Source organism: Camponotus vicinus, unplaced genomic scaffold, assembly GCF_025532165.1.
Source record: "Camponotus vicinus isolate PSW18456_S1 unplaced genomic scaffold, iyCamVici1.0 SCAF_4, whole genome shotgun sequence".
NCBI lineage: Eukaryota > Metazoa > Arthropoda > Insecta > Hymenoptera > Formicidae > Camponotus > Camponotus vicinus.
In genome coordinates, this window is record NW_028141976.1 from 10,745,485 (window position 1) to 10,757,794 (window position 12,310).

General features: G+C 43.6%; 2 protein-coding genes across 18 annotated transcripts in view; one reads left to right on the plus strand and one right to left on the minus strand.

The window, feature by feature from the left end:
* LOC145970020 (uncharacterized) overlaps positions 1-12,310 on the minus strand; it is a 137,891-nt gene that overhangs the window by 46,765 nt on the left and 78,816 nt on the right. The window lies entirely within an intron of this gene.
* Br (broad-complex core protein) overlaps positions 8,146-12,310 on the plus strand; it is a 69,960-nt gene continuing 65,795 nt past the window's right edge. For 4 of the 12 annotated variants that reach the window (XM_083096382.1, XM_083096386.1, XM_083096383.1 and 1 more), the window contains exon 1: positions 8,155-9,736. The gene's annotated coding sequence lies outside the window, so the exon portion shown is untranslated. Of the gene's footprint in view, positions 9,737-12,310 lie in introns of all 12 variants that reach the window. The other 8 variants (XM_083096375.1, XM_083096372.1, XM_083096384.1 and 5 more) reach the window with 6 other exon arrangements.

A 12,310-nucleotide genomic window follows, 5' to 3' on the forward strand; every position in this document is an offset into this window, starting at 1 on the left:
TGCGCAAATAATTTACCTTCGCATCTCACAACATTATCAAGATTATTTTGAAGAAAAAAAAGAAGTCGAATAATATATGTGTTCGAATTTAGAATTTTTAATTTCTTCCTTTAAATATGAAGCGGAATAATATTAATTGCCCCTTTTTAAGATATCAAAAAATCTAAAAAATTAAAAGCATTATATAATTATATATTATAGACATTAATACATATTGAATTAATCTCAAATATTTCATGTTTTTTTTCTCTCTATCATAATGCTAGATCATAAATATTACTAGACATCTCGTAATAAGCTCTTTTCTCGCAGAGAACAAACTTCTTTTCCTCATCTACTAGAATGTTGTGAAATAATATTGCGATCATAAATAACCACAATTTGCAGAGGCGTCGTCCATCTCGAATCTCATTCAACATAAGAAAGTTGGGAGAAAAGATTTTTCAAAGTTCTCTCAAGTTTCGAAATAAGAGTCGAAAAGCCATCAAGTCATTAAGAATATCACAAATATATCGATTGTGCAGCGATCAACTACTGCATGGTGCATTCGTAACGTTCTTATGTTGAATGAGATTCGAGATGGACGACGTCTCTGCAAATTGTGGTTATTTATGATCGCAATATTATTTCACAACATTCTAGTAGATGAGGAAAAGAAGTTTGTTCTCTGCGAGAGAAGAGCTTATCACGAGATGTCTAGTAATATTTATGATCTAGCATTATGATAGAGAGAAAAAAAACATATGAAATATTTGAGATTAATTCAATATGTATTAATGTCTATAATATATAATTATACGGTTAAATCCGGTATTAAATGCGCGTTATTTGTGTCGCGAAAATTGCATACGCAAGTTTAAAAATCTCGTTTATGAGTCTCTTTCAAAAATTTCATAACGCGTCTCTTGCGTCATTCAATCGAGGAGTTTTAAGAAAAAGGATTCCCCCATGCGTGTTAGATAAATTTCGCCGCGAGATTCAATATAATATCGCCAAATATTAGAGAATCGAAATCTAATTTCGATTCAACATGTACAATAAATATCTAGAATTTCTACCATTTCGCGAAAGCGACTGAAATTTTCTATTCATTTCACAAGAAATTAGAAATAGTTTATATAACGAAAGTCATCGTATAAATAATAGTTATTAGAACGCGAAACACAACTAGGATGTAATTTAAATAAGCAAAAAAATTATACAAATTAAATCTTACGAAACTTTTTTTTTACTTTGCACAAATTATTTGGCGCTTATTAATATTCTAGTAGTTTCTAAAGAGGCTCCTTCGAATTTACATTTAGAAAATTGCGTTATACTTTATTCGCGCAATTTTATAAGCTCGAATGTGTGTGCGCAATTATTAATTAGCTAAAAGAATATAAATTTGCGACGCACCATTTCTCTTTAAGCACACAATCGAATAACAGGTTCGCAGTGCAATCTAATCTTCCGATTAGACAAACGAAAAAGAAAATGTGCAATGCGAGAATGAAGTTTCTTGCGAAATTTTGTATCGGGCGATGAATAGGGTTAGCGATGCGGTGTGTCGTAATTCGGCAACCAACGGCTGAACACATTGCGCAAGAAAAAAAAAAGATATGCCGTACAAGCAAAAAATTTTGAGAACAGGTATGTACGCGCTTGCGTGATTAATGCGCTGAACGTGGAATTCCAAAAAGACGCCGCCGAAACATCCTGAAATTGCACGGGGAAAGGACGCGAGTGCGCGCGCCTTTCCTGTTCCTGTATAAATAGGACATCACTAACATAATAATTTTCACAATGAGAGAGACAGAGAGAGAATGTGTATACATTAAAATATATTAATTAACACTCGATATATAATCTATAAAAAATTCATACTGAATGATTTATAATTAAAATTACGTATTAGTGAAACATGAAACATGAATTTTTTTATGGAAGGAAAAAAAACGATGAATATATAACGAGTTTAAAGTAAAGACTGTTAAACGATGCGCAATACCGCTCGTGGTAGCTGAAAATCTTTCATCTCTGCCAACTAGAATACTTTGAAAATAGCCGCTGGGAGGAAGGGGAAAGGGAAAAGTGACAAGTAAAGGCACAAATGCACGGATCGAACGTATGCGGACGCGCGATGCGACGGATAGACGTACATTATATCGAGACGAATGGACGTGCAGAGAACGGGTAGGTAGGTATAGAGGACGAAACGAGAAATAGAGTAGCGTGGTTCGCGCAAGAGGAGAAGGAGAGGAAGAGTAGAGGGAGGCGGCGGAAGGGCAGCGGGGGGAGGAGAGGGGACGAGGACGGGGTAAAGGCGAACGTACCCTTAGGAAGCGAAAGATGCAGCGGGAACTGCGGGAACAGGGCCAGGGGCGAGGGGAGGAGGAGGAGGAGGGGGGGACCAAGGGGGGAAGCGAGCGCCGAAGCGGCACAGAAGGTGAACGTCCAAGGGGCCAACCTGTTCGAGGTTCATGGCCCCCGATCGACTAGCAAACTCTCTTGCAGGAAGCCATCCTGCCCAATCTGCTAGCGTGCCTCGTGCAAAGGACCGCCGCACCTTGCTCCCGGGACGCCGGAATTTTCGAATAATATCGCAGCGAGACCATCCTTGGTCGCGTCTATCCTTGCCATAGATTTAACGCTAGATTGCCACTCGATCGCTTCTTATCGCTCTCGCGAATACTAGATAAACTAGATAATATTAGATAAGTAAATCGCAATTTGGGTCTGTATATGCTCGAGATATCTCCGAGAGATACTGTATGACGTCATATTACGCAACAAATAATTTGTAAATCGTTATAGAGATGTTTTGCAAGGTATTAGAATAAATGAAGGATGTTAAAAAGTAGCTTAAATACGTGCAGGGGAAACATTTAATGAAGACAAATTATCATATATATTTAATTCAGTCTATGTATCATTTTATTTTAGTTTGAGCATGTATTATTTTTATTACATCAGTATGAAATGAGGGAAGTATACGACATGTTGGATCAATATATCGATACAAGGAGAGTATATTTGCGATTTTATCACGTCTTAATCGTATTTAGTATTGCTGTCACAACAATTCGGACGGCAAGAGAGTCGACTTCCGAGAAAATTTCATTTTCTACAAACGTTTTGAATATACATAGAGATGTCAAGGTTTAATCGACAAAAATATTACTATAAGGAATAGTCAATATATTCGCGAAAAAGAAACAACTTTATAAGTGGAAACACGAAAGCAAAAACTTGGCGAGATTTCAAAACCGGAAGAACAAGCACACAAAAATCATCGATGTGCATAATTGAGTTGAACATAGACTTTTATTAGTCTTTTATACCTGACATTTCGATCGCAACAAAGATTTGTTCTCACTATCAATCTTTATTTTTTATTACTATTGATGATCACATAATTAACAGCGTATTATTTTTTTAATTTTTTCATATAAATCTTTGACGTAGAAAAATTTTCAAATTGTCAATGCTTATTTCGCAACAAGTCACTTTCATATTCATGCGCGTGCGTTTTGCCTTTCTGGAAATTATTAAAAATTATAAAAAATTAATGTGCGAAATTTATTCTCGCCGAGGAGGTGACTCGTCGCGTTTCTTTCATTTTTGTTCTCGTCAACGATCGTATCGCGAGATCGATCTGACGCAAAACGCTCATAGATCAGCAACACGCATACATATATTCGCTCTCCGTACAAACTATAATCTTATCTCTCGCGTTAGTCAGAACACAAATATCCCGCAACGTGCGTGAGACGGTGGGATTAATAGTATCGCGATGATATTGAACGTCTTGTAGAGATTAACGATTTCGCACACGTGCGGAGCTTCGGCACATTTGTCAACGAGATGACGACGACAATTATATGCGTAAAAGGAATTTTTGCATTTAAAGTCGTCTCGCCAAATTTCGCATGCCGGCAACGCAGCAAAACGCACAGCATCAAATGTTCCCCCTCTCTCTCTTGTGTCGCTCGCGAATCCAGTTCGATTCACCTTTTCAGACATCAAGAAAGTCGACGTTTGCGACGACTCTCCTCAAGAAAGAGCGAGGAAGAGAGAGAGAGAGAGAGAGAAAGAAAGAGAGAGGAGACAATAAGACGACGGCCGCGAATTCCTGCAGATTCGAGACATTGCGTAACAAAGTATACAGCAACCGGGCGGTGTTCGATATAGCGGCGCTTGCATCAGGCGCGATGATGTCGTACCTCTCTTCGTCTTGCTCTCCGTGCCTTTGTATGCGGCCAAGGTGAATCAACATGTTCTCTCTCATCGATGATTTTCCTACTAATACTTTCTTTCCAGAATAAAAAAAATGTAAAAATAATAAAAAATATAAGTAAAAATAATAGAAATTATAAATTCTGTCAGAAATATAATAAGCATCTTCTTAATCTCAATGATATAAAAATATTTCGTAGCTACCATGTATATAAAAAATAATGTTTTTCTGATTTAAAATTTTTTTAAAAATTTTTCTATCTCTCCAGACTCTTTTATTTTGAAATTATAATCATAAAGTAATTATTTTTATATGTAAAATTATTATAAAGAAATCTGATAGTTTCTGGCGCTTCTTCTTTAATGAAATCCATTAATACTTATTGCGCACGTCCTACATTAGTACATGATTGCCAGACTATCATTAGTTATCTTACCTGGCGATCTGTAATAATTTGAATAGTCAACCGAATACAATTACCATGTATTGTTTCATGTATGATGTAATTTTTTACCATACTTTTATAATTTGGAGAATAATTTGATTTTGCTTATAGACCTTGACAAAAGAATAACGGTAGCTTATTCACGCTGTCTGACAATTGTTTGGCGTAAACAGAATTTTAAGCTATAAGTGCTATTTCATATAGCACGTTATTGCACCATATTATGTTGAAATTCGAGGACCAGGAACAAGTTGATCACTATCTCGCGCATCGTTTCCGTTTATTCGTTCTTAATAACCACCTCGTTAGGTTCGACAATACATCGCAATAAGCCTAAAGTCGCGATCTAATTGGTAGTTAACACATTCGGTTTTCTCTTTTTTTTTCTACAGATATAAATTCTGCGTAAAAATCTCTTTAAATACTTGTTTATCTAGTTATTTTTTATTATCGCGAATTTTAATCTTAACGTACTTCCTAGAGTGTAACAATTTATAAACCATAAAATTAATAAATAAAACAATAATACGATAACCTAATCATAAAATTTAAAATTTTTTACTTTATAGAACTATAAAACGTAAAAGCCGTAAAAGCATATATATGACGTTTTAAGTAACTCACTCAAAAACTCAAGTATTTTTATACATTGTTAGCGGAATAAATTTTCTAGTGGAACGAATTTAGAAGCGCAAAAATATTATTCATTACTCGAAAATATATCCGAGCGAAACGAAGGAGCAGCATCGAAGGAAATTTTCGACTGTAATCGTCTCCTGTATGAAAAGTTGAAAACTGAAATTACGTCATTAAATACGTCATCTCTGTACTTTGTAAGTGCTTCTCGGATTGAAAACATTACGATTCGTTATTTCCGCAAGGATCCATATTTTCATTCGAATTTAAAGATGCAGCTTGCTCGATGTTTTCGAATGTTTCGGTTGTTTTCGTTCCCAATGGAATTGCCAATGTTTTATGCATACACATGTGCACACGAAATGATTCAAAATTTGTATCATCTCGCCAACTAAATCATCGGAAGAGACAATCTATGACGTATCTTAAATAGATCGGTTAAAATCTCTCTCCTTCTCCAAGCATTTCGAATCGTGCAAGTGGCACCTTAAACGATTGCTCGATGACGTTTGCGACAAGTGGCTCGGTATTGCCAAATCCTCGGGCTCGTTATCCCAATGAATAGCTAGCGAACATCGATCGCGGTCTGTTCGATTAAACGATTGAAGGACGGCAATCTGCATTCGTCGTTTATCGCTCTAATCTAAAGATACATTCGGTAAAGATACAGTCGAGAGAGAAAACACCTTGCAGTGTATTGACACAGATGCATCGGAATTATAAGTGACATTAAAAGATATTCATTTATAGATTAATGCGGCTGACAATTGGCGAGGAAAAAATCGAATTAACGGTGAAAAAGATATCATTAAAAAATATCGATTACATCCCGCAGCGTTGGCGATTTAAAAGAGTTTCCGTCTGTCTCTACGAAATGTTTTTCTTCCACATAACCCCATGACGATATATATCTCTCATAGATCAATTATGCACTAAGTCACTTGTCGCTTCTAGTGTCGATAATGATACATTTTAATAATTTTTTTCATCCGTCTCTCGCTGGTTTCTCTCTAAGAAAAGATATGGCTTGTTATGTATCTATAAAATCTCTATCAATGTAACCAGATAGAGAATGGTGCTATTAATTTAGATTGTCGATGACATAATCAGAGGAATCGTCACAGAGACAAAACAAGTTAATTTGATTGTAAAAATGTTTACGTGTGCAAACTATGATTTTTGCAAAGTGAGATAAGTACTTTCCGAGTATTGCACACAAGCGCAATTGTGATATACTTTTATTAATTTTTCCTATACCGTTAAATTGGTTTAAAACAGAGATTCTTGGAAGATGGATTGAAACACAATTTCATCTAGTCTTTCTATTGAATCCATTTTCTAAGAGCGATTGTCCGTCATTTAACAATGAACGATTGTGCACGATATTACGCGCATAGATGTGCATAAAACAAGCTCAATGGCATTTATTGCACGGAGCTAAGCGTATAGTTTGCTTATGGAGAGGCTAAATGCCGGACACGACAGGGTGGTAATACGACTGGGAAGAGGAGGAGGGCGAGTGTCGGCGATGTCAAACGCTAGAACCAGAGGAGGGGAGGAGGAGAAGCAACAAGACTTCTTTACTTCGTTTCGAGAGCTGACGATGGAGATGAGACAAAACGAGACGAGAGACGAGAAGAACGAGAGGAGAAGCAGAGAAGCGAGAAGAAGAAGGAAAGGCGAGGGAAAGAAGGGCTCGCGAGGGCGCAGCGAAGGGTGAATAGGAAAGGATAAGAGAGGAGAAAAAGAGGAAGGAGAGGCACGAGAGCTAAAGGGAGACGGGCGGAAAGAAAACGACGGGCCAGAAAAGAGGACCGAGAGGAGAAGAGAACAGAAGGGAAGAGAGAAACGAGCGGATGGGCCACGAGCGAGAGAAGAAGGGAGAGAGGGCGATTGGTCGGCACGAACGCGAGACTCGAGACTCGAGGCGAAGCGAGGGGAAACGGTGCACAAACTCGAGACCGAGGGTGCCAGGGCGCGAGAGGGGGGAGGGGGAGGGGGAGGAAGAAACTAAACCGAGGGTCGGGGGCCGCTAGCGAGGAAATGGTGGGGCCGAAGAATCGGCGAGGACCAGGGCCCGGGCTCGGCGGGGAGCGAGGGGCGGGAAACGAAGATGAGGACGCGGATGAGGACGCGGATCAGGAGAACGAGGAGAAGGAAGTGACGGAGCAGGAGAAGCAGGAGGAGGAGGGAGCGTCTGGTGATACGCGGAGGGATGCCGCGGGGGCTCCCGTAATACGGAGGGGGGTAGGGGTTGCCGTCCCTCTCGCGGCGTCAGCCCCGCCAACGTGGTCCGCGCGAGGAGCGGGGGCCGGGTTAACCCCTCTCCTCGCGTCGCGAGGTTCCTATGAATTTTGCGACACTCAATAAAAAGTAGTTCCACGAGGTTAACATTTCGGTAACTATACCCTCGCCTACCCGGGACGCGCACGCACGCACCGCACGACGACGACGACGGGCCGGATCGGACGGATATATACGTGTATACTCGTCCATACATGTGTATATATATATTTACGTGCATACGCACGTATACGCGATCGCATATACGCTCGCTCGCTCGCTCGCCCTCTTCCTACCTCGCTCCCTCTCTTTTGCGCGCACGCAGGGTCGCTCTTCGGCGTACATTACGGGGCCACGCACGCACACGCGAGGGGCCCCGGCACATGCACGCGTGTGTGCAAGCGGGCGGCACACGCTCGTGTTAAAAACGAGGGAAGCGAGAGAGGGATATAGGAAGAACGACGAGGAGGGAAGGAGAATGAAAAAGAGCTCTTCGTGCGAATAGAGAGAAAGAAAGAGGGAGAGGGAGAGAGAGAGAGAGGAGAGGTAGAAAAGGAAGGAGAGAAAAAGAGAGAGAGGGGGAGAGAGGAAGATAAAGAAAGAGAGAATCGTACACACGCGCGCGGTCGCGCGCTCGCGGGCACTCGGCACGCATACATGCACGCCGGGCGCGCACGCATACCACAGGACTGCCGAAAAAACTGCACGGGAGAGGCGCAGCAACGGGCAAACCGAACCGCGCGCGAATCAAGTGCTTTGGCCAGTCGCGTTCCCAATCACTCTACGACTAGGTAGTCCCCCGGTGTGTGTCCCAAAAGAAGCGGCGAGGAGCAGCTGGGTCCTTCGGTCCTCGACGCGGTCGGCGCGCAAGATAATACACGCAGGACATTCTAAACGCGCGGACGCATCGTCGTCGTCGTCGTCATCGCTCGCTCGCTTGCTCGCTCGCTCTCTCACGATCCTTACGGCGGGTGTTACGCGCGTAAGGTGGACAATATTTCGTCACCTCCTCGCTCGGTCTCGAGTCCTACCGCAATTTCTCTCCTCTCGTTCTTTCTTTTATTTTTTTTTGTGTTCCTCGTTTTATTTTATTTTACTTCCTTTTTAATTTTTTATCCTTTGGCCCCGCGTCCTTATCTCTCGACTCGATTCCCGCACGAGAGAAGACACGTCGGACGTATCCTATCCGCGGTTCGCGCGGCATGGTAACCCGGTGGCACGTTGCATCGTCGGCAAGGAGTGTGTAATTCTTTTGTTATAACGGAGAGGACGACCTCGCGTGAAGGACAAGGCGGAAAAGCAGTGCGCGTCCATGCGTGTATCTACGGGATCGCGAGTACGCGTTACGGTGATCCAGTTACGCGGGTTCCACGCGAGAAGAAGAGGGAAAGGGAGACTCCTCGAAGAAGAGAAGCAGCGATTCTCGGGCAAGGTGCGAGTGAGAGAGATGCCACGCTGCGTTAATACCCTCCGTTAAATCACGTCCGACGTTCCTCGACAATCAGCGATCTCGAAAAAAAAACGAAGAAGCCATCGAGAAGACGAATTTGCGGCGAAAGAGGCCTGTGAAGAGCGTCTCGTCGGAGGAAGAAAGTGTCGTCGCGTCGATTCCAATGACGAGTTGAAGAGGAAGAATGAGAAGGAGTTGCAGCGCGAGAAAAATCTAATCATTTTTTTTTTTTTTTCGTTTCCCATACGGTGTCCATACGAAATCTACGAGTGAGACGACGCGAAAATCTGGAGAAACGGGTCCGCCTGTCATCGAGGCTCGCTCTCACTTGGCGAATGATACAACTGTCATTATACGACTGTTCCGTTCCTTCGTGAGGGTTTCTCGGCCGATTTCCGTCGCCGGAAGAGAATCGTTACGGTACGGTTGAAATCGGGCGACAGAGACGCGCGATAGTCCGACTTGAAGAAGAAAAAAAAAAGAAAGAAAAAACAGAAAGGAGCAAACGCGACACAGGCGCGTCTCTCTCCCTCCTTTGCGAGAGTTTGGCACGGGCAGAAGAAAGAGCGGAAGTCGGAGCAAAGGTTCGACGTGATCGTCGTCGTCGTCGCATCGGAATAGTAGAACCACGGGGGCCTAGCATCAACGGACAAGGACGCCGAGCAAAGGAGGTCCACACTTCACTTTTCGCTCGACGATCAAGGTACGTCCACAGCTGAGACCGGTGGCCTTCGGCCGCCTGTGCGGCTTCCACGGTGTACGCGATCGCTAGAGACAGAGGAAGAAGTTTGGGGAAGACGGAGAGGGAGCGAACGGAATAGAAAGAGACGAAGGCAGGGAGAAGGAGAGGGAGCGAATGAAGGAGAGAAAAACAGAGAGAGAGTAAAAAGTTTGGGAGGGGGTACTTAAAGAGGGCGGTCGGAGGGAGGGGGGGAGGGTAGAGAGAGACTGAGAGAAGGACGGACGAAGGGAATGCGCGAGGGTGAGAGCGAAAGAAGAAACGATAGACGGGGAGGGAGGGCGGCAAAAGCGAAAAAGAGCGCGAGAGAGAGAGAGAGAGGGGACGAGCGTTCGCATGTATCTGTCGCGCGAGTTATGTAGCGGTACGCGTGCATGCAAAAATACGTATGTACGTGTGGATGCGCGCGTATTCGCGACGGTGCGTGCATACGCACCGACACACGTGCGACCGTGCTTGCGAATGCGCACCGTCATACACGCACACATACACAGACGCGCGCGCGCACACATGTACGCGCCGTCGTCGACAACACCTAGTTAGCGGATAGAATACGCGCGTGTGTCCTTTCATGAATCCCCCAACGTGTATACGGTGACGTGTCTCGTATGCCCTTGCCTATGTATGCCAGACGGCAAAGGTGACAGCGCGATGGCAATGGCGATGGCGGTGGCGGCGGCGGCCGGTAGCCGGCGTTAGTACCGTTCGGACTGGTGCCGGCTAGACTCGCGCTAGACGAAGATAATGCCAGACGTTAGAGAGTGCTTGGTACATGACGTAATCCCTATCGCTCTCCGCTCTCGCTCTCGCTCTCCGTGCGCCGCGAGAGGCGCTCGAGCCTCGCGTAGCGCGTTTGTCGGTCTCGTGCGCGTCCGCTTCTCCGGAGCCGGAGCCGGGGCCGGGGCCGAGGCCGGGGCCGCCGTCACGACCGTGCCACGGTCGCCGCGCGCGTACGCGCTCGATTCTACGCGGTTCACTCTCGTTTTCCATCGTACCACGCCTCGTCTGGCGGCGCGGAGCTCTCTCTCGCCGCGCGTGGGAGTAATCGTTTTTTTCCTCTTTTTTTTTCAACTTTTTTTTTTTCGTTCTCTCTCTCTCGCTCCCTCCCTTCTCCTCCCCCGCGAACCCGATTTCGTCACGTTGCCGCCGCGCGCGAGCCGCGTGTTTTATTTTATTTATTTATTTTTTCCCCATTCGCTAACTGCGGGCGATTACGTATTTTTTTAGGTCGCAGGATTTTAATACCTGCGAGAGTTTTGGCACGGTATCCATATCGGCATGTTTTGCGCGAGAACTGTTTGTGCTTTTTTTTTTCTTTTTTTTACACGGATGCGTTGCACGAGACGATGAGCTTGAGCGGGCGCGCATCTAAACCGCGTGTGCGTCGAGTCGCGCGATATAAAATCTATTAGATTAAGGAAAATCCTCTCCGTTTGACGCACCTGCGACGCGATTATTTCTTTGGATCGCGCGTCTCCCTCTCGACGTCCGTATACGTTCGTTCCCTATTTTTACGAGCGACGCGGCTTAGGTTTGTTGCACGGCCGTGCAGCGAGTCGAAAACAGCGCGGACCTAGGTATAAATAGATCTCGCGAACGTCGAACGTCGAAGAAAGAGAGAGAGAGAAAGAATGAGAAACCGTATGGAGAGGACGCGACGCGACGCGACACGGAGGGCGAGGGGGGACGGGGGGGACGCGCGGCCGAACCTCTGGTAAAAAATAAGAAGCCTCGATGATGATGCGAACGTTCCTGAAAAATTTAGCCACCGCGTGCATTCGCGCACGTATGCGCTTCGTATACGAGGCGCGCGCGTGCGGCGTATATATACGCGGCGATAAAACTTCCCCGGGTGCAAAGGCGATTCTCTCTCAAGGATGTAGCTTAGGGACAAAGCTGCGGTCGTGTGTCAATATCTCTCGTCGGCGATGTCTCGATCGCGCGAGAATCGATAATATTCGCGCGATTATTACTCTAACATTTTCAATAAAATCACATCCGATTATAATATATGATAATTCGAAGAAATCGATTAATCTGGCAATAATCTAGCAAAATCGCTGCCATAAAATCAATCGATAGCCAGAAAATAATAAATAGCGATGTCGATGAATCATATTTAAAATTAATGAGATTCGAAAAGATATTAAATAATTAAAATTAAAAGGTCTAGAAAACAACGTGTTAAGCTTGATGAAAGTTTCGAGACAAAACTAAAAAAAATAAATAAATATTACTTGGCACAAGAGACAAGTAAATAAAAAACGTGCAATATTGAAAAAGAAAAATATATACACATGTATCGATATTTTTATCGCTTATTATTTTTCGACTGTCAAATGACTCTATTATAATAGACAATTGCAAAGTTACTAGCACATATATCCTGATAAAGTCACTTGATAATCGAAAAATGATAGCGATAAAAATATCGAATACACGTCGACGAATCATGTTTAAAAAAATTAGAGACTAGAAAATATATTAAATCGTGTTAAAATTAAAGAAACAACGCGTTAAGCTTGCGATGAAAGTTTC